Source organism: Strix aluco, chromosome 1 (genome assembly GCF_031877795.1).
Source record: "Strix aluco isolate bStrAlu1 chromosome 1, bStrAlu1.hap1, whole genome shotgun sequence".
Lineage (NCBI taxonomy): Eukaryota > Metazoa > Chordata > Aves > Strigiformes > Strigidae > Strix > Strix aluco.
In genome coordinates this window covers 71,131,975-71,153,761 of record NC_133931.1, presented here as the reverse complement: position 1 = coordinate 71,153,761, position 21,787 = coordinate 71,131,975, and the positions used below count along the sequence as shown (strand labels likewise).

Below are 21,787 nucleotides of genomic sequence, written 5' to 3'. Positions count from 1 at the left end.
TCATGCTTACGGACAGTAAAGCCTTTAAAGTAAACCATATCTACTTCTAAGGTGAATATAGGCCTGATATAGAAAGGCACTTTGGCATTAGTATAGTGCTTAAGCACATGCTTAACTTTGAGTATAGAAGCATGTGAGTAGCTTCTTGAAATGGAGAGGTAACCTGGGGTTGTATTCAACATAACTCAAAAACCTTCTCAAGTAGGAAAGGGTTTGATTCTCCCTTCTCCCTCTCTGTGTGAACTGAGCCTTCTTTTGTAAGAAGGATTTTTCACTGTGGCACTCGGGGAGAAGCAGGGAAGTAGAAAAGTCTTGAAGGAGACTTCCTAACATGTGCTAACACACTGCTACCATGAGACAGCATAATTTAATCATCATGATTTTCCACTAAAATTATGTGAAAATGGTTTATAGTGTGTAAAATTTTGAGACTTTCTGCTACGTTTTGCTTTTGGATTTGAAATCCCTTTCAACCCAACACTCAGGTCTGCAAGCTTATCAGCTTCTCTCATAGCCGAAGAAAGCATTCACTCGTATAAAACTGTACAGAGTCAGAGCTCTGTTTCATACTGACTTATTATTAGCTTCTTCTTAATAGCAGAACTCTCTGCTTTCTTTGTGGTGCTTTTTTTTTTTGGTTTGGTTTGGGTTTTTTTGTAAGGAAAAACACAAAAGTTGCTTTTATTTTTAGCTGGGTTGGGTTATTTAAACTGAATGTGGCACTCTAGCTTCAAAGAATCCAGTGCAGTACATTATTAATCTGTTGTTTTTAATGAATTCTAGTCACTAGGAAATACTGTTATCTAGGTCAGATTTTTTGAATATTGTTTTTCTGTGACTGCACATCCTGCTGTGCTTTCTCTAAATGAGCTCCCCAATGATGTTTTACTTTCTCACAGCTTCCTGGAATGACTTTTCTAACTGTAAATGTAGGTTTGGTTTTGTTTTTCAACACAAATGTATGAATGGCTGAACCAGCATCCACACATTTAAGATTCAGTCCTAAACTTTCTTGGGGGAGAAGGGAGAAGGATGTAAGATACCTCCTTGATTTGAAATTTTGCCTCTCTGGAAGGAATGGAGAAAAGATGATCAAACCAGAATTTATTACTGAATTTTGAAGGTTTTGACACAACTGCTTCTCAGCTACTCGCATCAAAATGACCTTATCCATACAACAGGACAAGACACCACCTGATGCTGTGGAGAGGCTCTTAGAGGTTTCTGAACATTGCAGTTCTTTCTGACCCTTTAATGAGACATCTCTAGCTATACCCTAACTGATCTCTTAGTATGTGTCCCCAAGAGATTTCTCAGTGCCTTGAACTGAAAAGCATCAAGACTGTTAGCCATGCTTACAGGAGGGTACACTGAGCAGTGATCACCCAAGATCATTCAGCAGATCTATGGCAGAGTAGGAAATTGCACCAGTTTCTCTTCAGCTGGCCATCCTGCCCCTTTCTGATACCACCCTTTCTTCAACATGTTACGTGGATTGGACACATACCTCCATGTTCATTGGTTGAATACCACTACTCAGCTATGTAGCTTCTTTATTTGATGAGTATCATTCTTTGCTCATGGTGGAATGATTGCTTGCATAAAGATATTTCCAGGATAGTGTGAACAGGTAGATGTTTATAACTTCTGTGCTTAGTGATAATTTTTTGTTTGTTTGCTATTGTGCAAAATAGAAATGATATAGCCTTACCTGGTAGCAGATACTACATGTGAGCTTATATGAAGTTCATGTAAGAGATTGTGGTTTAGAGGAGTTCAGTCAGAATCCAGGATGACAGATTGAATCCACACCATTGTCTCTATTTACTGTTATTTACACCAAATACTTGTGCCATCAGTGCCTCTAATGCTAAGCACAAATAGTACTGGAACAGTATGTTGTTAGGAGAGGGCACTTTTTCACCTAATAATGTGGGGTGGAAACATTCTTGTGAAGCATGAAGAGAACTCCTCAAGTCCTTCCAGTGAAGTCCCATGAACTGGGAGATTTCTACAGAAAACCTTACGTGGACTATACAATTGCAATAGCTGATTAAATTATTGCATGCATTTTCTGAAGCATATCTTGGTCAGGGAGATTCTTTTCAGCTCGCTGAATAAAAGAGGGTGTCAGAAAATTGCCCTTTGCACAGACACACCTGTAAATAGTAGTGTCAATTTTGTCTTTACAAAGTGGTTCTCTCATCTTTTTGTCAGTGTAGAAATATCAAAACTTATTAGTAATGTAATTGTGGCAATTTACTATGTGGGGTATTAATTTCTGACAGTGATGTAACAGATCAGCTTATAAGCGGTTGAAAGGAAAAGCCAGTTTTATGATCCATATGGATAAGAAGAGAAAAGCAGAGAAATTTTGTGGAGTTTATATCAGAATAAAGATATTGAAACCGAAGAGAAAGATGAGAACAAAGCCAGATGACAGCCTGCTAACAGCATTTCTAGAGCAGCTCACCCAGTTCTCCCTGTTCTGGTGCTCATGTGTTGGTGGTCTTGGACTTCCCGTCTCACTGAGGTTGATGGCAAACCTCACCAGTTTGAAAATGAGGGCTGTAGCAGAACATTTGAGGAGCAGTTGCTCTTCAAAGCTTGAGCTTGGGTTGATGAGGTGAAAATGTGGCTGGGGACTTTATCCAACCCTTTCTTTTGTCCAGCAAGAAGAGAGTCACTGGTGCCAAACCTAAATAAAACTGACTGGTCCCAAGGAGTTTTGTGCTCTGTGAATGCTAACTTGGATTATTTGTCAGTGTTAATTTTAATAAATAAATAAATACATAAATAAATTTAAAAATAATAAATAAATAAATACATAGAATACTGTAGCTTTACAAGAAGTTTGCAGATGGCACTGAGGTACAGCAAGAAAAGAGATGTGGACTTCAGCAAACAAGAAATTCAGCCTTTTAAACTGACCTGACCTGGTGCAACTTTATGTTCAACTCAAGGAGAACTTCAAATGCACTTGCATGGATGGTGGATAACTGACTCCTAGCAATGGATGATGAATATGGAGGTGCCTGTGCTGGTTTTTATTAGATGTATTGTCAGCCTTTGACACCACTGATTCGTGTTCCATATGCTCTACTTCACACCTAAGTTAAGCTAAGTTCAGGCAGGTGGTCAACATAATAACTATACCTCTCCTAAGTCTTATTTAAACCCTAGTTTGAAAGTTCAAGAGAGGCTTAAAGCTTGCTGGTCCTCTGCAAAAGGGAAATTACTCTTAAGTGAGTTTTACTGTCTGAAGGGGCAACTGGCTGTGGATTTGTATTTCAGTAAGCACCTGTCTCTGATTAGATCTCCTAGCACTCATTACTGAAAAGGTAATGCATTGGGAAGCATCTACGGAAATGGAGGCTTTTTTTAGTAGCAGTTTGAAGGGAGAATGGTCTTCTCAATCTTTTGCCAGTTCCATAAACACTCAATTCTGGTTTTGTTATTTAAATTAAGTGTCATTAAAGACCAGCTGTGGTGTTGGATTTGTTTTTATTTGTATACATTGTATTTGTGCTGAAGACATATATCCTTAGAAAGTACTTGTTACCTTTTCATTAAAGGTTACAATTCTTGCTGAAGCATATTTATTTGGACGTCTCTGACCAGTGATATTTCAAGATCAAGACCTTTGATGTTCAGTGTGTAGAACAAAATGCTATGATTCTTTTGTTTCTACCTTCAGATTCATTCATTGAGATGGCTGAAAATATGCCTGGTGAATCAACAGAGAGCTGTATCTTGCCTTCTTCAAAGCTGGTGGGCAGGGATGGGAGAGGCCAACAAGGTGACATTTAGAGAAAAATGTCTTTTTCTCCACAGTGTCAGTTGCCTTCCCCTATGTAAGCTTGGTGATGCCTATAATGGGAGTGGGAGTACTGTCATGTATTAATTGTTTTCTCAGCAAAGGAAGAGTTCAGTGATCATCTATTTTTAACATGTACAGTGTTTAAAAATGAATTAATTTTGATTAATGTTTGTCCATGATAAATGGCTTCATTTAACAATATGATTTCATTAGCAGTGCAATTTAGTTCTAACATAGTGCATTTTATACAACAGGCAAGGCATGAGAGATTGACAACTGTCTTTTTCACCTGCCTCCTATAATGCTAATGCCTAGGACAGCCCTTCTGCCATGTCCGCAAAGGACAAAGCCTGCTCTTTGCAGGGTGAGTATCGCTCCTCATTTCATTACAGAGAGAGGCAAAGGACACCTTTACTCTTACCTTTCACCCAGCCCAGCCAGGGCTAGCAGTCTATGTAAATATAGTGCAATACAAAGCTTCTTGTGGTGTACCAGGGAAGAGCTTAGTTCAAAGGTTTTCTTTATCTGAACAAAGAAGAGCCCAGTCAAGGAACTGACTCTTTTTATGCGGTGTCTTCTTGGAAAACTGGGCCCTGTCATTCATCTCAAACATTTTAACCACCTCTGCATCACTGCAGTACTGATAATGGGGACTGGTTTCCTAAGAGAAAACATGGGTGCTTTTTCTTTCTGCTCCTGTGTCTATTTAATCATGCATTGGGAACAGTCTGCCTGTCACTGTAGGTTAAGCAGTAGGAGTGGGATTCTTGAGGACAATAAATGAGCAAAGTCATCCAAAGAAGTTTTAGGGGCTTTCAGAACAACAGCAGTTCAGGGTTGCACTTTCCACTGGGCTGTCAGCATGCCCCATCTGAGCTGACTTCCCTGGGTGCAACCCCTTTGTGGAAACAAGACCAGACGTGCCTTGAGTTTTCAGCCTCTTCCTCTCAGATCGGCAGTGCGTGTGCCTTCAAGTGTAACAACATGGTTGTCTGCTGAGGAGCCTGGGCTTACGATTCACCTCTTTGAAGGTGTGTGGGAGTGGAAGCTGACAGGTATTCAGGCTTTCTGTAAGTTCCCAAAACCAACAGCCCCTTTTTTGCAGGTAGAGGAAACACCCAGATCTAGAAAATTTGCAAGTTCAAAATCTTCTCAAAGCTAAAGCAGCTTCTGTATTTCAAAAGATGCAAACGATAAAACTTTTAAACAAGATGCTGCATTGCTTAGAGCCCCTGCCTGAAGAAGGGGCTGAAAGAAAAAGCAAGACAAAAGACATTCACACACAACATTTAAGCAAAAATGCTCAATCCTGCTACTGAGTTCTTTAATACATCCTAAAGCAGGAGTAGGGACATAGTCTTTTTGCTTGGCAGTTCATCTTTACATGAAGAAAACAACGCGTTAAAGTGTATGTATTATTGAGCATCATTAAGACAGGCTCACGTACAGGAGCTGAATAGCAATAGCCTAAGGATAAATGCCTTTACATTTGTAAGAACACCAAAGAGACAATATTATCTTTAATACATGTTAATTGACGGTGATGGATTTACCTTAACTTTTCATTTCACTAATTGACTCTGTAACACCTAACATCTACATTGTGTCAAATTAATCTTATGCTTATGGGGTTTTTGTTAAATAAAGGTGTGCTTATAGACAATTAATTTATCTACCATTTCCACTGCGATTGATATGGCTGCCATTTATTCTCACAGCAGAGCTCTAGGTGGTTTCCACAAGAGGAGTCCTGGGCTTTTGCAAGGAAGTATGGATTTAGAGGAACTTTTTAAATTATTTCTTTTCTTTTAAATTAAGGTCCTATTTTTAAAACTCCTACAGCAACTCTATCTGACTATTTTTAGCACTGTAGGTTGGAGCCTAATCTGCCTTGCCCTTCCCTGTGCAGTAATACCAATAAACTAAATTAATTTACTCTAGACTTTTATTAGTCCCACTGAAAACAGCATCTAGTGAGATTGAGGTAGTAAAGGCTTTGTATATGTGATTGGCATATATAATTTCAGAAAAAGGATTTAAAACCAAAATTGTTAGCTTTGTCCAGATGTGTGTACAAATATGACTAGAAGACTAACAATGCATAATGTGCTCAGTGTGTGTGTGGACTTGTGAAGAGCCTTCAACTCTTGATCCATGACATTTTCAAATAGGGCTACACCTTCAAAAAGTAACATCTATATAAGGAAATGTGTTTGTCTATCAAATTTTATTTTTTTTTAAAAAAGGTATTAGCTGCACATTTCATTGAAAAAAGGCTCATCCTAATGCTCAGTTTCAAGCAACAAATTACTCTTTTCAAGATCTGGTTCAGAAAGTGCCATCTTGTTTGGGTGATGACTGGATATGTCTATGTTGATTTGTTATTTTGGAGAATCATGACTCATTGTAAATTGGTCTGGGGCTCTCTGGCTCCATTGTGTTCATTTCTCCATGCCCTGTTAACTTAACTCCTCATGCACTCCAGACATTCTCTTCATGCAGTGTCCTGGTTTTTGTCTTTTTCTTAATATTGTACAATCTCCCATCCCTTATACATGGTCAAAGATTGCATCGTCAATTTTATTCTAGTTACAACATTACCCTAGAATCTTCCAGGCCGATTATCATATGTTATCAATATAGCAGCTGCTTTCAAAATAGAGCAAGATCCCTGGGGCTTCTCTTCCTAGGCAGTTTCCTAATAATGTGTTCTCTGAGGCATCTCCTCTCTCTTTCCCTACCTAGCAGTGGACAACTATTTTGAAGAGCACTTCTTCCCAGACCCACAGGTCCAGTCCCCTGCTAATTTGTTTAGCAATACAATCAGCACTGCCATTCCTAGCAAGATGAAATTCACTGCTGCACAGATCAGAAATAGGAGCCATAGATGCTTAGTTCTATTGGAAAGTGAAACATTAATTCAACAGGAAACATCAAGTTTCCTTACTTTGGCTGAACACTTTAAATGTCCTTATAAAAAAATAAATCATCTCATTGAAGCAGTTTCCTACTGTTTTTGTGCTAAAGCTTGCCAATTTCCCAGCTGCCTGCTATTCAGTACAAAGACAGGTAGCATCCTCTGTTGCGGTTTTTTGACCCAGATTCTTTCTTCACATGCATCAGTGTTTGCAGTAAACAGGTATTTGCAGTAACCAAGTCCTGGATCCTGTTGTCTCGTGACTAAACTTTTCAGTCTTTGTTAGGAGTACCCAGGAACCGGATGAAAATAAAGCAGTAGAATAAAGCCTGAAATAATGACAATAGAAGTGAGGATCATAAAAAAATGAATATGCAATGTTTATAGGAAGCTACACTGAATGATTTGCATATGTTGCAATTTACAGTCACATCTGCTTTGCAGTCTGAAGTCGTTTCTCTGTCCCATTCCCATCATAGGCAGTGCAGAGTAGCCTGTGTGGAAAAAAACAGAGATGTCTGAAGAGTTTTTCTTCCCAGCCCCCTCCTATCTGCATTTCTGTGACACTGCTGTAAACCTGAGGGGGTTATGTGTTACTTTGTAAAGCATATCCGGGTATCAGAGTATCATTTTATCTGTTCTTGAGCTGGATTTGTGCAAGTTTGCAAAAATAAAACAAATTCTATTTTTTTTTCCGAATAGCTATAATATCTGTAATAAAAGGAAATCAACTCAGAAGCCTTTAACTAATGCAGAGTAAGCCCATACAGCTCCCTGGGAGGCAAAGCTGCGATTAGCATGTTTGAATGCCTTACTACAAGTGATACTTTGTGAAAATGCAGCACTTTTTGTGGGAATGAAAAGTGCAGTTGCGAAGCAGGTTGTTAATTAACAGAAGAGTTAGTGTAGTGTTTGCTGTGATTTCATCCTAGCTTAACAGAGCAGAACCAAACTGAGGAGCCAAAAAAACAGGCAAGCAAGAGCTCTGTTGTTGGTGGGTTTTTTACATCCTGAGAATTTGACTATACGTTATTCTAGTCACTGGACATTAGGGTAAGGGGCAGAAAATCATGAAGTGTTGATTTTAATTCAAGCTTCCATATGTTATAAGTAGGTACTTCTATTTTTCTGAGATCTTTTCTAAGCTTTGCAACAACTAGAAATAAACAAGGCAGTTTTATGTTGTTGAAATCTTAGCAACGTTTTAGTCAGAGTTAAGACTGACACTTGACAGCTAGATTTTCTTTGTAGAGGAAATCAGAGAGTCTCCCTAGGGTAAAGGCATCGTGTTAAGGCAACAACAGTGTTTTCTCTTGTCCTGCACTAATCCCACTGCCTAAGCAAACTCATCTGTGAATACTCACCTAATATCGTCTCCATGACATACTTGGAAATCTGCTTCAGGTTAAAGTGAGTGGATGCAATTTTGCCACTGAACCAACAAAGGTCATTGTGATATGCCTGGTTTAATGGTTTTGCAGAATTCTTGTGAACAAATTAGGTGCATTCTGACATCTTCTGATACGGAACATCACTAAATACATACACTCAGTGAAAATTAGTATTAGCAATGCCAGAAAAGCACTTCTAACTCATTTTATTAGAAAAGTCTTTAAGATAGGCAGTCTGCTCCCATTTTTTAACTGATACTGTGTTTTTTTTCATGTAAAATGCAATAATACTAGTTTCTCCTTGTCAGATGAGGGTAACTGATGAAGTTGCTTTCAGTGTAAGTCCATATTATAACTCAGCATGACAAAATCAAGTGAATTATAGATCAGTGACAGATGAAGAGTGCTGTCCAAAGTGTCATTGATATCATGCAGTGGCAAAAAGACTATCTCCTCATGTGCTGCTTTATGAAATTATTTGCATTGGTTGCTATTCCTGAGTTGCTAAGCCACTTGGCATCTCATATCATATATGCTCATGCTCCAGCAGGGAACAAGGCAATGCCTTCACATCCTGGCAGTCTTTAAGCAGAGTCTTAGCACAGCTCTTTCTTTGGGAAGGGGATTGAGGAAGTTTTCCTGCCTCTCCAGCCTCAAGTTCTCATCCTTGCCCTGCTTGCAGAGCCAAGAGTGATTCAGCTGTAACTGGCTAAGGGCAGTGATAGCCGATTTGCTCTGATGCTAGGGTTAGTGAAGATGCAGTTTGTTGCAGTCAAAGAAGAGAGAATATTGTTCCCAGGCTTTGAGTGTCTTACTGAAGACCCACTCAACAGGGGGTTTTTTGCCTCTACTCCGAAAGTCATTTCACATATCTGTGGCTCTGTTTCATTTATTCTTAAATGAAATATGCTTTGTAATCTAATTTTCCTTAGCTAAAGGCCCATACACAAGTGAGCACTTCAACCTACATGGCCGCAAATGAGAACACCCTGTTCTGTTGAAGTGCCCAGAGCTGTCCAGGTCTGGTCTGAGGCCAGAGAGCTCCTTTGGCTGCCTGTCTGTGCTCACAACTGCACAACACACCAGCAGCACACTGATAGCTTCCAGGGTTTGGGTAGTTCTTTTCTGCCTCCAACTTTATCACTCCTGGCACAAATCTGCCCTGAGAGGATTGTTTCTCTGGGGAAGCCTTGCCTTATGCTATGGAGAACCTCGTGGAATATCCAAAATGGAAAGCAAAAGGGCACAGGGGGCAGCGTGAGCAGGTCTGAGATCTGTCTCGCACCATGTGAACTGGCTATGAAGAGGCACAACTGGACTGACTGTAAGACATTACCCCTCACTGGTACCAGTCAGTGTCTGAAACACTAAGAAACACTGTGCAAAAACCAGGCTTCCCAGCCCCAAAACCCATAAAGACAGGTCTGTTGTGTTACAGTTGTGTATTAATTGTGCAGCACTGAACGTTAGCAAGAAAAGGTTGTTTCATTGTTAATACTGGTGAAAAATCAAGTGATGTCTTTGTGACCACTGTGAACAGGACTGCGTTTGTAAGCCAAAAAAAATGCAAACTACAAAGCTTTCTTGTTTCCTGTGATCAAGTTATATTCCCACATCAATGTGCATAGCAACAACTTCAGGGAACAAAAGAGTCTTTGTTTAAAATAAATGATTATTCAGTCCTTTTTAATTTAGCATAGAGTGACCCTTTATATTCAGAAGCTCAAACGTGTCTACAAATTGTTGGAGTGCCTAAAATTCTCAGCATATTAAAAATGCACTTTTTAGAAATGGAAACAGACTGAGCGTAGCAGGGAGAGGATTCTGGCTTGTAAGGAAGAGGAGGGCAGAACCAAAGGTAGTGCTGCTTTTCCTTGGTATTGGTTGCTTCATGCAGTACAGCTCCGACTCTCATTTAAAAAAATCATGGTGTGTTTTGACTTGCGCATTATGTGATGCTAATTGTAAAGCAAAAAAAAAGTGGACGTGATATTGATTAGAACAGTGAAGCTTAATGAAGTAGTTGTTAAGGCATAGCCTTCATATTGAGGTTGCACAAAGTGCAAGTTTTTTGCTGGAAGAAAAACCCAAAACCAACAGCTTATGAATGAAGGTTAGTTGGACACTGGGGCTTTAATATCTGTGCTGTAAATGCTGCCACATTGTAGACTGGTGACAATATAGACTTTGGTGGTGTTTAGTTTTATTTCCATCTGAAGGAATTCCCGTGTGTCCCCCAGTAGTGGTGCAGGGCTGCAATGCCTGTAGGTTTCACTTTGCTGGCAGTGGGAGGTGAAGATCATGAAGTTCTGTGAGGCCAAAGGGGTTCGGGCTCTTTTTGTTACACATCTTTTTTGCGTGAAAGGATATTCTTCAAGACAGAGACTCTCTTTATATCTGTTTCCACTGTGGCACTAACACCACTGTCAGTGCTTAACAAAGAGTACGTAGCATTGCACTGAAAAACAACATGAAAAGAACTTTAAAATGGCAGAAACAAGCTCTTGGAAGTTAGGAAAAGCCAGATGTGTGGTTTCTTCTGTGCCTTCAATTTGGCCTTATTATACTTACATATTGTGTTACAGTCATGAATGACATCATTGCAGCCGTTTTTCCAGAGGAGCAGCGTTCCCTTTGGGCATGAGATGAGCAGTGTTCAGGGCATGAATCAGTTTGGTGTAATGAATGAGAATGTTGTCGAAGAAGTTAATCTAGGAATTGACAATTGTGTGATGAAGAGGGAGTATGACTTCAGGAAAGGAAATGATGGTCTTGTGTTTAAATCAGATGAACTTGAGGCAGGAGACTTCACTGCTGGCACTGCCCCAGGGTGGCAGGGAGAAGGAAGGCACTGGGATTAGAACTGGCTCTGGGCAGTGTGGGAAGGCAGAAGTCCAGCCAGGCTTATCCTTTCTTCTTGGCTGCTGGTCACAGGCAAGCCAGGCTGATCTGCTCCCCAAGGTTCCCAACACAGTGTGTGCAGCTGAGACAGGAGCAGGGGGGCCAGCTGTGGGACAGCCTCAGCTTTGGACATGGTGTCATCCCAAGCCTGGAGGGTGCAAGCCAGTGGTGAGAAATGGCCATTCTCTGTGGTTTGTTATGCAGGGAGAGGAGGTGTCGGCCAGGTTTGAAGACGTAGAAAAATTCAGGTTGATCCAAAGATGGTGTTGGGAGGCGGTCACCAGGCTACCAGGCCTACAGATGACAGCAAAGGAAAGTTTGGAGCCGAGAGCCAGGCACAAATGTCAATGCAGGTTTTGTTTTAATGGTCAGGATGTGGGTCATGAGCTTGAACCAGTGAGTCACTGAGGACAGCAGAACCTCTGGGGAGATGTTAGGAGCGTGCAATCCTTAGCTGCTTAGATCTTTGTGATTTTGTGGTCACTGGCATGTGCTCTCCAGCTAACCAGAAGCAACAGTCCTTTCCTGATCTAGAGAGACTGCAGATATTTTGCAGAGCCTTGTTTTCATTGGGCAAGACACTGCAGATCATTAAAATATAATATAGGGAATTATATTTTTTAATGGAGGAGAAAAAAGAGAAAAGAAAGATAAGGCCCAGTTGTGAAGCTTATATCTGTCTGTTGGGGCTTGGTGGAAATACTCGTACTTGTGGGTTGACTTAGGAAGAAGTGCCACTTCAGAGTTTGGCATTCTCAGTTCAGGTCTTGGTTTCAACCCATCTCCAAAAATCACATTAGCAAAACTGTCAGAACAAGATGGTTATACAAAGACATGCCAAGACACTGGCACAGAAATGGGAGGTAGAGTTTGCTTCTGGGTCTTTGATGGGAAAAGCAAGAAACCTGCTGATACTAGTTGTTGTTCCTTGCCCCACACTTCAGTTTAAGCATCTTCTTTAATCATTCCAGCAGCTTCTAAACTAATCAGATTACTCTTGTGTGGTTCTTGCTGCAAGACAAAAATGAATTTAAATCCACTTCAGGTGAGCAGGGACAATTCAGTTAATAGCACTGAGCCATTTACACAGGAGTGCCAGCAGATCACTAAAATAAATTCAGCTTGCCTGGCATGCTTTTGACAGGACATCTGCTGTTGAATTTCACCTGATATCACCTGGGCCCAAGTACTTTTCTAAAATGGGGGAAAAAAGATAAATTGTCATGGAGAAATAGTGTCTGCATTTCTGCTGCATTAAAATTCACCATAAGCATTTCGTGTACTGTTTCTCTAAGGATGAGGAGGTGGTAATTTTAACAGTAAGGCTTACACAATATCTTCTCTCTGGGGATCTCAAAACATTTTGGAAATGTGAAAGAACATTTTCATTCAGTGATCAAAATGTGTTTACAACAAAGCTTTCATTTTCTTAAAAAGTTATAAATAATATATAAGAAAGCACAATAAATACTTTTTTTTTTTTTTTTACTTTTAGTCTATATTGAGCATTTAGTTGTCACAGCTAACTGGAAAACAATGTATTCTGCTCTTTTCAAAAGAAAAAGATCACACCCATGATTTGATGTGTAAAGTGTTGAAGAAAATTTGCAGGTTAATTTAGCCTCCTGATTTGACACATCTTTCCAGCGTGGTTAACTACCAACACTGCAGCTCTAAGACTGATGAAAGCACCTATAGAAAGAAATGACCACTCCTTTTGTTTTGCTAGCACAAAGGCAGTTAGACTGCACATTGAGGAGAAATTCAGCTCCATGAACCTGTCTCTTTCTGTAACTGAGACAGCATGACTGAGAAACAGTGAGGAATTACAGACGGATAACAAGTTGTCTTGTAGTCCCTGAGAAACAGCAGAAAATTTTAACCCTGGCCAACTAGAAATGGGTGAAACTGCTAGGGAAAAAAATGTAACATCTGATTCTTCCATACCCTCCATTTACTGTAGCCAGGTATGGTTACACAAACATTTTCTCAGTCAGCAAAGCCAGTTTAATAAGTCACCATTCCTTCACTGTTTTTCACCCACTTCCATGTAGTGCCAGATGATTATTTGCAGGGTTATGCTATAAACCAGATCCAGATTTGGGGTTAATTTCTTTGGTTTGGTTTGTTTTTCAAGTCAAATCACTTCAGTACAGTTTTGTTCAGTTTACGGTTGTGTCAGCATAACTGAGGGGATAGAGGACTGCAGGAAAGAAGCAAATATAAAGAAAAGAGGATGGAAACTTCTTAAACTGCATTTGTCATCACATAAAGGGTTTCTGTAACTCTGCTTTCATTTTTACAGGGTGAGGGTGTTCAGTGCCTCTGTTCTGATGTGGCAGCGCCTTCTTGGAAGTTTCTGAATGAAAGAAAGAGAAAGGAGAATTTTCCAAAATAGCATTATCTGCCACTACCCAAATATTTTATGGAAACAAAGCAGTTTTGACATCTTCTAATGAAATATTCCTCATTATCTGTCAGGTTACTTAGGGGGCTGCTAAGGATGTGGAAGTAATAACATGTAAACCAGAGATAAGGATGTGCAGTGTGCACATGGACTTGTCAGCTGTGATACCAGGAGGTTGGGAGTCTGAGCTGAAGTGGCTCAGGGTCACTTACAGTTCTTAAATACATATGTACATAGATAGAGGGAGAACGTTTAGTTAATTTGAAATATTTTTTTATTCCATGTCCATGGAAATTTTATTTCAGCTTCACGCACATATTTAAAGAGCTATCAGTGTTTAGAAAGGCTATTATGCATGAAACCAGAGTCAGAAACTAACAACCTCTAAACAAACTGTTCAATTAGAAACTGTTTTTATGTGGATCTGTCAATAACTTTTGAAGGTACTTATAAACTAGGTTGTATTAAATTGAGTAATGTTATTTTGTGATATTAATTTGAGCCAGGTTTCTCTATGATAGAATAAACCAAGTTTGTTGCACGCACAAGTGTCCTTGAAAGCCAAATGCTGTATGTTGTCCAGTCAATTTGTTACTCACTGTGAACAATTCAGGATAAACCTGTAGCCAGATCAATCAATCCCAGTACACCTGAGAATGGCAAACACACTTATAAAAACTTTATTTTCTTCACAGACAGTTTACCAACAGGATAAAAACATTGTATTTATCAAACTGTTCACAAGCAGTGGTTGAACGAGCTCCAGTGTTCATAGTGATCACTTAACTGCCAAAGTATTGCAAGCTTTTGGATTTAATTTCCTTCAGGTCCAGCATATGATAAATTGTAACGCTATCACAAAAAGTGAGCAGTCATAAAGCATCTTAAAACAGGGACATGTAGCAGAATAAGTGGATTAGTTTTTTACATACCAGGAACAAAAAGGACACAAAATCCTCCAAATTAAATTTGTTTGAAAAGCAAACTCAAATGAAGCCAACACTTTTAATCTACTGAGGATGTAAATGGCTGCTCACCTTTGCAGAGTTCAAGGTAATGTTACCAGCACAAGGATGAGGCCCAATCCTGTATACCTTCAATCACTTAAGCAGTCCCCGTGAAATTAAGGGCATATGCTCAGGTGGTGTAAACACTAGCATGGCTTTGTAAACCTGCAGTACTGTATCACCAGTGCACCCCTTGTGTGTTTACAGCTTGCACTAGCAAGTGAACACATTATAGCTTGTACACAATCTCCAAGCACGCTAACTACTTCTGGTAAGTACATGGTTTTGACCATATATTGGCCTAGAAGGTTGTATCGGCAGAGCTTTAGCACCAAAAAATTACATCTTCTTGTCTGTTGCTAGCTCATGCTGACAGAAACTTGTAGTATAGATCTAGTTAGCCCTTACTAGAAAGGCTGTTGTACAGACTAATGCTCTCACAGTTAAGCCTACATATGGAACTAGATGTTGTTTCCATTTTCTTTGGTCCTGCGTAGCTGTTGCAATTGTGAACTACCTGCAGTGAGTGGGGAGGGCTTTTCCCCTCTTGCTTTGAGCTAGGTAAGTCCATAGTTAGTCCATGGGATGTTACTGCTTAAATGTCTGCAGAATTTGCAGCGCCATTTCTGACAGTGAGAGCCGAACTGTAAGTTTGTGAGTCTTGAGGTTGCAATGATAGGATATATAGGTCTAAATAGTGAGGCCGTACTTGGCCAGAATTCCTGCAGGAACTGCGAGATGGCTGTAGTGTAGGAAATGGCATGGGTGGTTGGATTCAGATGGCTTCAACTGCACCCACCAGAGGCACCTACCTGGTAGGAAATACTGGGCACAGGGACTTTCACCCATCTGAACTTGGACTTCAGGGTAACTCTGTCATTTTCTGTAGTGCACGTGCTGTCAGTGTAGGGCTTCACACATATCTTTTGTCACTGCCAGCATTTTTGCTGCAGCCATCCCTCTATATTGTGTTTTGTTGCTCATGATGAGCTGCTCCTCTGTGGAGTGGTTGGACAGGGGACATCAGAGTGTCCCTCTTCCACACCAAGACAGAAGTCCTCATTCCTCGTCACAGTCTCGAGAAGTGCATTCACATTCGAGAAAGGGCAGATGGGATGAGGAAAATGAGTTTTCTCTCAAAGCTCAGACTGCAACTGCTTTGGGCAAGATCTGACAAGGGGAAGGTGAGAGAGCCTGGCCAGTGGGTTCACACGTCGGTATTCTAACAGTTACATGACTACTGCTGGCTTCCAGTTTGTCCAGAAAAGACCTCCCTGTGAAGTTCTCGCTGTTGTTCTAATACGTGCTGCAAATGTATTTTGTGATTAATGTTGGAAAGTGGAATTTGGAATGTCCTTCATACAAAAACTAAGACTCTTTGGTTAAAATTAAAAAAAAAAAAAAAAAAACCTGAAAAAAACCCAACAGAATAACTCAGTTTTCCATGAAAAAGCTATTTTCATGAAAGTTTTTTAAGTAGCCTCTCAGTTATTTATGCATTTGTGGGAGAGACCAACAAGATGCCTTTTGTAATAGGCTGTGTACAAATTTGCTTCCTGCCAAACCTACATGTCTCGCAGTTGCAAGCCTATATTTTGCTAAAATTTATGAGTCATTTTATCCTCCTCTCCATGGATTCTTAATTTAATTTTTTTTTTTGAAGTATGTCATCTGAAAGGAATTTCATGGCCACAAGTAACAAACTCTGGTCTGATGACTTTAGTGGCAAAATTAATAACTCTGTATCTCATTTTATGAAAGAGTGCAGCTGTTAGTATATTCAGTCTGCATATAAAGTCAAGCCAGGTTGTATTAATAGTCCATCGCTAAGGAGGAGGTAAGTAATACCCACTGAGTTTTGCATTATGTATTTCCAAAAGCTGGATGGCAAAACAGTCGTTTTCAGAAGTGCTAGGATGTCAGCAACTGGGGGAGGGGACTGGGGTTATGTGGGGGAAAAAAATATGTAGACGTAACTATTCCTCTACATCAGCTTCTGTGATTCATGGAATAGAAAGGGAATGACTTGAATTATGTATTTGCATGACATGAAAGGTACTGCTTAAGTATTTAGTCATCTTTGCATTTCATGCTTACAACTCTTTTGTTCTTTTGCTATTATTTTTGCTAGTTGTCTCAAGCGCTATTAGTACAGTAACATTTCAGTACTGTGGTTATCTCAGTTATCTGTACTCCCGGGAGAGCTGGCTTCCACTGTTTTTTAATAGCAAAAGTGTCTGGGAATGCATGATATTTGACAAATGTTTAGGTAACAGAAATAGGACTTTTAGACTGGTTTCTCATTTAGGAATTCTTAACAAAATAGCTTGCAGAAATTCAGACCATTTGGGTTTGAGTCTCTTGAACTAGCTGGCAGAGACCTGATGCAGGGAAGGAAGCAGGCAGCGTGGCTTGGAGGGAGGAGAGACATTGTTAGTTTGCCTAGGGCTTGGGGATATCTTCACGGATATCCCTCTATTAATGCCTACGCACCTCACATAGAACATGATGCCTTAGGCTTTATGTAGCATTTGAAACTTCATCTTTGAAGAAATACTCTGGGAGGCAATGATGTGTTGTTGGAGGGTTTTGGGTTTTTTATTCAGTTAGCCATAATAATAAATTGCCTGTGTAATTCTTCTCCAAGATCCTAATACTTCAACAGAATTTATGTTTCTCAGACCTTAACACAAAAAAAAACCCACCCCACAAAATGATTAGATTCAACATTTTCAGACTCTCTACATCTTTTTTCCTCAATTTTGCCATTAACCAAATCTGTCATGATGAGAAATTGTGAAGTAGAACCATTTAGAGACTATTGGTAAAGCCCAAGAAATCCTTCAGAGTGGTTCACCACCATTCCTATTTAGAGCGCCAGGAAGTCAAGGGAAACAGAAGGAAACATTTAACAGGCCATGTATGTCTGATATTTCCTTTCCCTAAAATGCCCTCTTCCTCACCCTCTTATCTTACAGACATCCACCAGCAGCCTTTTATAATCAGGTTTGCTGTAGAAACAGTAAAGGAGTGGTTATCTGTACCCACCCACTCGCCAAGCATTGTGCTGTTCTCCTTTCCATGGTTTTTAGATGCCTGACATCCCTCCTTAAAGGTCCAGTTTGTGCCCAGAATAGCCCCACGTGTGATATTCCACTCCCCATTCACCTATGCTCACAATTCAGAAAAGCTGGATCATTAATTTTACATATCCACAGAAGTAGTCATGCCCTGCTTTTGTTTGATGCTGCATTTTAGGGGTCAGAAGTGAATGGACTTAACATTTTATTTGGACCTCCTTCATGCCAGAAAGGCAGGACCGATGTACCCTTGCCTATCACTGCAGCAAAGGTTTTTCATCCTGCAAGGTACTGAGAATTCGTGTCTCAGCTCCACAGGGGACCCAGCATAACTTGGGGCATGTCTGTAGCCTATGAATGATCCAAACTGACATTTGCATTGTCAAGAACAATACATAAGCTGACATTTGTGTATAGAAAGGCTGTGTGATAAAACAGTGGTTGCTGCTACATTTTATGTGATCAGAATATTATCTGAGTACTGAGGGAGCATTGGGGCTAACACAGGCAGGTTTATGCATGTAGGACTCCATCAGAATGTGTATATATATAAATGTATATGTGTATTGTGTGGGTGATCTCTCAATTATCTTGATTTTATATTACAGTATAATTATATAATATAAATATATATATATTACAGGTTGGGAAGACTCTAGATAGCTTGACTGAATGCTGTTGCAAAGACAGAGCTTCATCTTTATGGGTAGCAATTGAAGACTTAGATCCTGAAGAAAAAGATCCTGCTCATGAACTCAGTATTAAACAGGCTCAGAACTGTTGCATTCTGGGAAAATCTTGACTTGTTTTATGAAACAATGCAGCCTAGTTCCTCTTGACAATGTTTTGGTATCATACCCCGGTTTATAGAAAATACATCAACTCTGTTACCAGTGTACTTTGGCTTTATATGTAAGTACATGTGTGAACATGAAGATGCACACTGCTATGTGTTCCACATATTGAACAGCGGTTAATTAGGCAGAGCACAGTGAAGCCTCCCACACAGATTATTTTCCTTCTGTATCTTATCACTTCCCCTATTGAGGTGGAAAATAGCTACAGACAGGAACTAGATCTGCCTGTTACAAACAGGGTCCATTTTTATTTCAGCTGCTCTTAATTGATTTCACTTCAAGGATGTATATATAAGTTGTAGATGAAAATCAATTACATAGTTGAGAAATGGAGCATCAGAAAGCAATTTATAAGTAGATTTCCTTAAATGCTACAAGAAAAATTGTTAATTTGTATGGACCATGTCAAGGGGAAAGGGAGGGGGAACAGTTAATAATGTGGTCCTCCTTCTGTGCTGACCTAAAAGCAGCTCTGTTGAGCATGTTAGCTCTTCAGATGAATCACTGAATGTAACTAGTTGACTCCAGGCAGTCCTGGACAGTCTCTGTGGGTAGCTGCTGGGGGATAACTGTCCTATACTTAGAATCCTTTTTTAAGATAGAATGACTGCAGACATCATTTGTTTCATGGTAGCAAGATGGCATGGCATGGTGGTTTGGCTGCAGCTGTGCCCACGCTGGGCAGGTTCTGGGATCCTCCATGTGCTTGGATTAAGGGGTCTAAATCACCCAGTTATATGGTCTGCTGCACCTAAATAACTAAGGACCTGCCAGCATCCAGACACTTAGGAGGCACCTCTGCTGTTTCTACTGACATACATTGATTCTGGAGGAACTACTCCCTGTTACCAGTGTAGTCTTTAAGGTTTCTTCAAAAAGTGTTTCTGTGCCCTGCCTAAGTCAGGGTGGTGGGTAAAAGGCAGGTTGTGCTTTTGCACTCCTTACTGCTGGAGTTCATAGGAAATGTCTTCAATGGAGCATGAACAGTTCTTCCTGCTGCTTCCTGAGATGGGTCTCACATGCTTGTGGGTGAGCCTGTGGTGACAAAAGGAGAACTTTGGTTTGGGTCTTGTCACATGGTCAGCAGTCCTCACTGGAGAAGGGAATTAATTTTTAATCTTTTTTGGAGGAGGTCCAAACCTGAAATACTACAGTAGAGTGGTCACCTCCTCTTACTTTTCATTCTCATCTTTTCTTAAATGAAGGCAAAAAATAGAGGTGCAAATGACCCACATTAACACTTTGATGATCACAGTCCAGCAATTCTGCTGAAAAAGATTCTCCATGGCCCAGTCTGATCCACAAGTTTTGCAGAAAGATAGGTAAAACCATTTTCATACAGTTGAAGCCATAACAGTGAATTTATCTCTTACAGACAGTTGAAAATAGACACAGAGTGGCTTTGTTCCCACCCTGGGGGAGCTTCTGTTTTAAATGCAGTCCTGTGCAAAGCAGTGGTGCTTATGGTGGCAGGAGACCTGTATTGCTGCTGTGAATGAATGCTGAAATTCCATGTTTGAACCTTAAATAGCTAGATTCCAAGCTGGTTATTCAAATTTACTCAAAACACTATTTTCACCTCTTAAAAAAATGATTTTAAGAGTACAGACACATTATCCTCACACTGCCTATCAGAAGTGTATATGAATCAAACGTGACCATACCTATACCCTGTCTCCAGGGCTCTGAATGCTGTGCCAGGAGCACCCACCCTGGTGCTTTTTCAACTTTTATGTCTAATTCATTGTTAACATTGATCGTGGCTGATGCAAGCTCAAATCTTAGCACCAGTTTGGCTGGTCTCTTCCCTCCTGTCAGTTACTCCATCTCCACTGACTCTTTCCCTGTCTCTTTCAATGCTACCTTGATCACCTCCTTGAAGAAAAAAAAATATATACCCAAGTTAGCTGGCTGCTGTCTCCTCTGCTTTTTGCAGCATCAGGCACCTTCTGTCATGCCTCAAGTGATGGCAAAAGTACTCTTCGCTTACTCAGTGCCACCTTTTCACCCTTTCTCCTTTAGTTTCTCCATTCACCTCTGGTAGGAAAAACAAGTCAGCTCCACATGACCCTCTGCTTCTTGGTGTCAGGGTGCAGCTCCTACTCTTTTTCCTCATTCAGCCTTTCCTCTCTGCATCCTGCTGGCAGGAGATTCCATCCAGCGCTGGTTCAGTTGCTTACCGAAGCACATATCCAACCTCTGAACATCTGAGCAGATGCTACCACCAGCATCCAAACTGCCATCAGCACAAGCAACAAGCTTACAACTGAGTTGCTCTCTTAAGTAACCTGAGTAAAGAGCCACTTACCCATGCTGCCCTGTCCTGACTTGACCCTGACCTTACAAACTGCTTTTATTATCAGTGCTTGAGGGGTGACATTGTCTTTTGTCTCTTCAGTTTCTACCAACAGTCTGAAAGCTTCATCCCAAGGTCATGTGACTAAGCAAAGGTAAACATCTGTATGTTCAAACACCCTGTCTTTAAGGACACTTCTTAAAACATCCTGGGGACAGAGGTGCTACTGAGCTACATCTGACCAGACATACAGCACAGACATCTACTCGTTGTTCAATGGTAGTCACTAGCTGGCAAACCTGTTTTCACCTTGGCTGTTGAGCAATAAATTCTTATAAATTCTTTAGGGAGTATTTCTAATTAAGCATGATGGCTTTTGTTCTTTGGTAATACTGGCAAGATGACAAAGCCTTGTCAAATTGTAATAATCCTCTGCATGTCTTATGGTGTGTACAGTTTACTTTGAAGCTCTAGAAAAGCAATGAGTAATTTCTTTGCATGGCCACTGACCCTGAGCAACTGCTGTGTTATGGCCCAAGCTTGTGAGGTGGAAAATGAGGGGAGGAAGTGAATTTATTTAAACTTACAAAAAAAGATGAAAGAAAGAAAAAAGGAAAATAATGATTAACAATATCTGTTAATAGGATTTTCATAGGCATGCCCTGCCACTGGAACATATCTCTCTTCAGGGCAGCTTCCCTGCCTGTTTTAGCTAAATAGAAACCTTCTATGAATAGGTGATATCTTCTACCAGATCTTCACCTCTTCTTCAGACATCAGAGAGATATCAGGAAGTTGGTTAAGAAGGAGGGGAGAGAACCTTGTTTTCCTGGGTTTCAGATAGTTCTTCAGCAAAATACACTGATTACTCTTTTCCTTTTTGTTAGCTGTGTATTTTTGTTTTGCTCTGTGTTTCCTTCCAAAAGTTTGAGGTGTTTGCTTTCAGGATTATGTCTTTTATGAAAATAACCAGGCTTCCAAATGCAGTCTGATGAGCTTGCCAAGTTACTAGACACACAGGTTGCCAGAGGAGTTTTGCTTCTCGTATTGCCTGTAAGTAGATCAGCAATGTGGAAGCTTTGAGCTTCACAATATCCTCGGCTCACCTGCT

The 21,787-nt window shown here is 40.3% G+C and overlaps 1 protein-coding gene across 18 annotated transcripts in view; it reads left to right on the top strand.

Annotated features, from left to right (window-relative positions):
- LOC141923446 (poly(rC)-binding protein 3-like) overlaps positions 1-21,787 on the top strand; it is a 547,877-nt gene that overhangs the window by 443,263 nt on the left and 82,827 nt on the right. The window contains exon 1 of one of the 18 annotated variants that reach the window (XM_074824717.1): positions 4,106-4,184. The exons of the other annotated variants lie outside the window; for them this stretch is intronic. The gene's annotated coding sequence lies outside the window, so the exon portion shown is untranslated. Of the gene's footprint in view, positions 1-4,105; positions 4,185-21,787 lie in introns of those variants that run through there. 18 annotated transcript variants of the gene reach the window in all.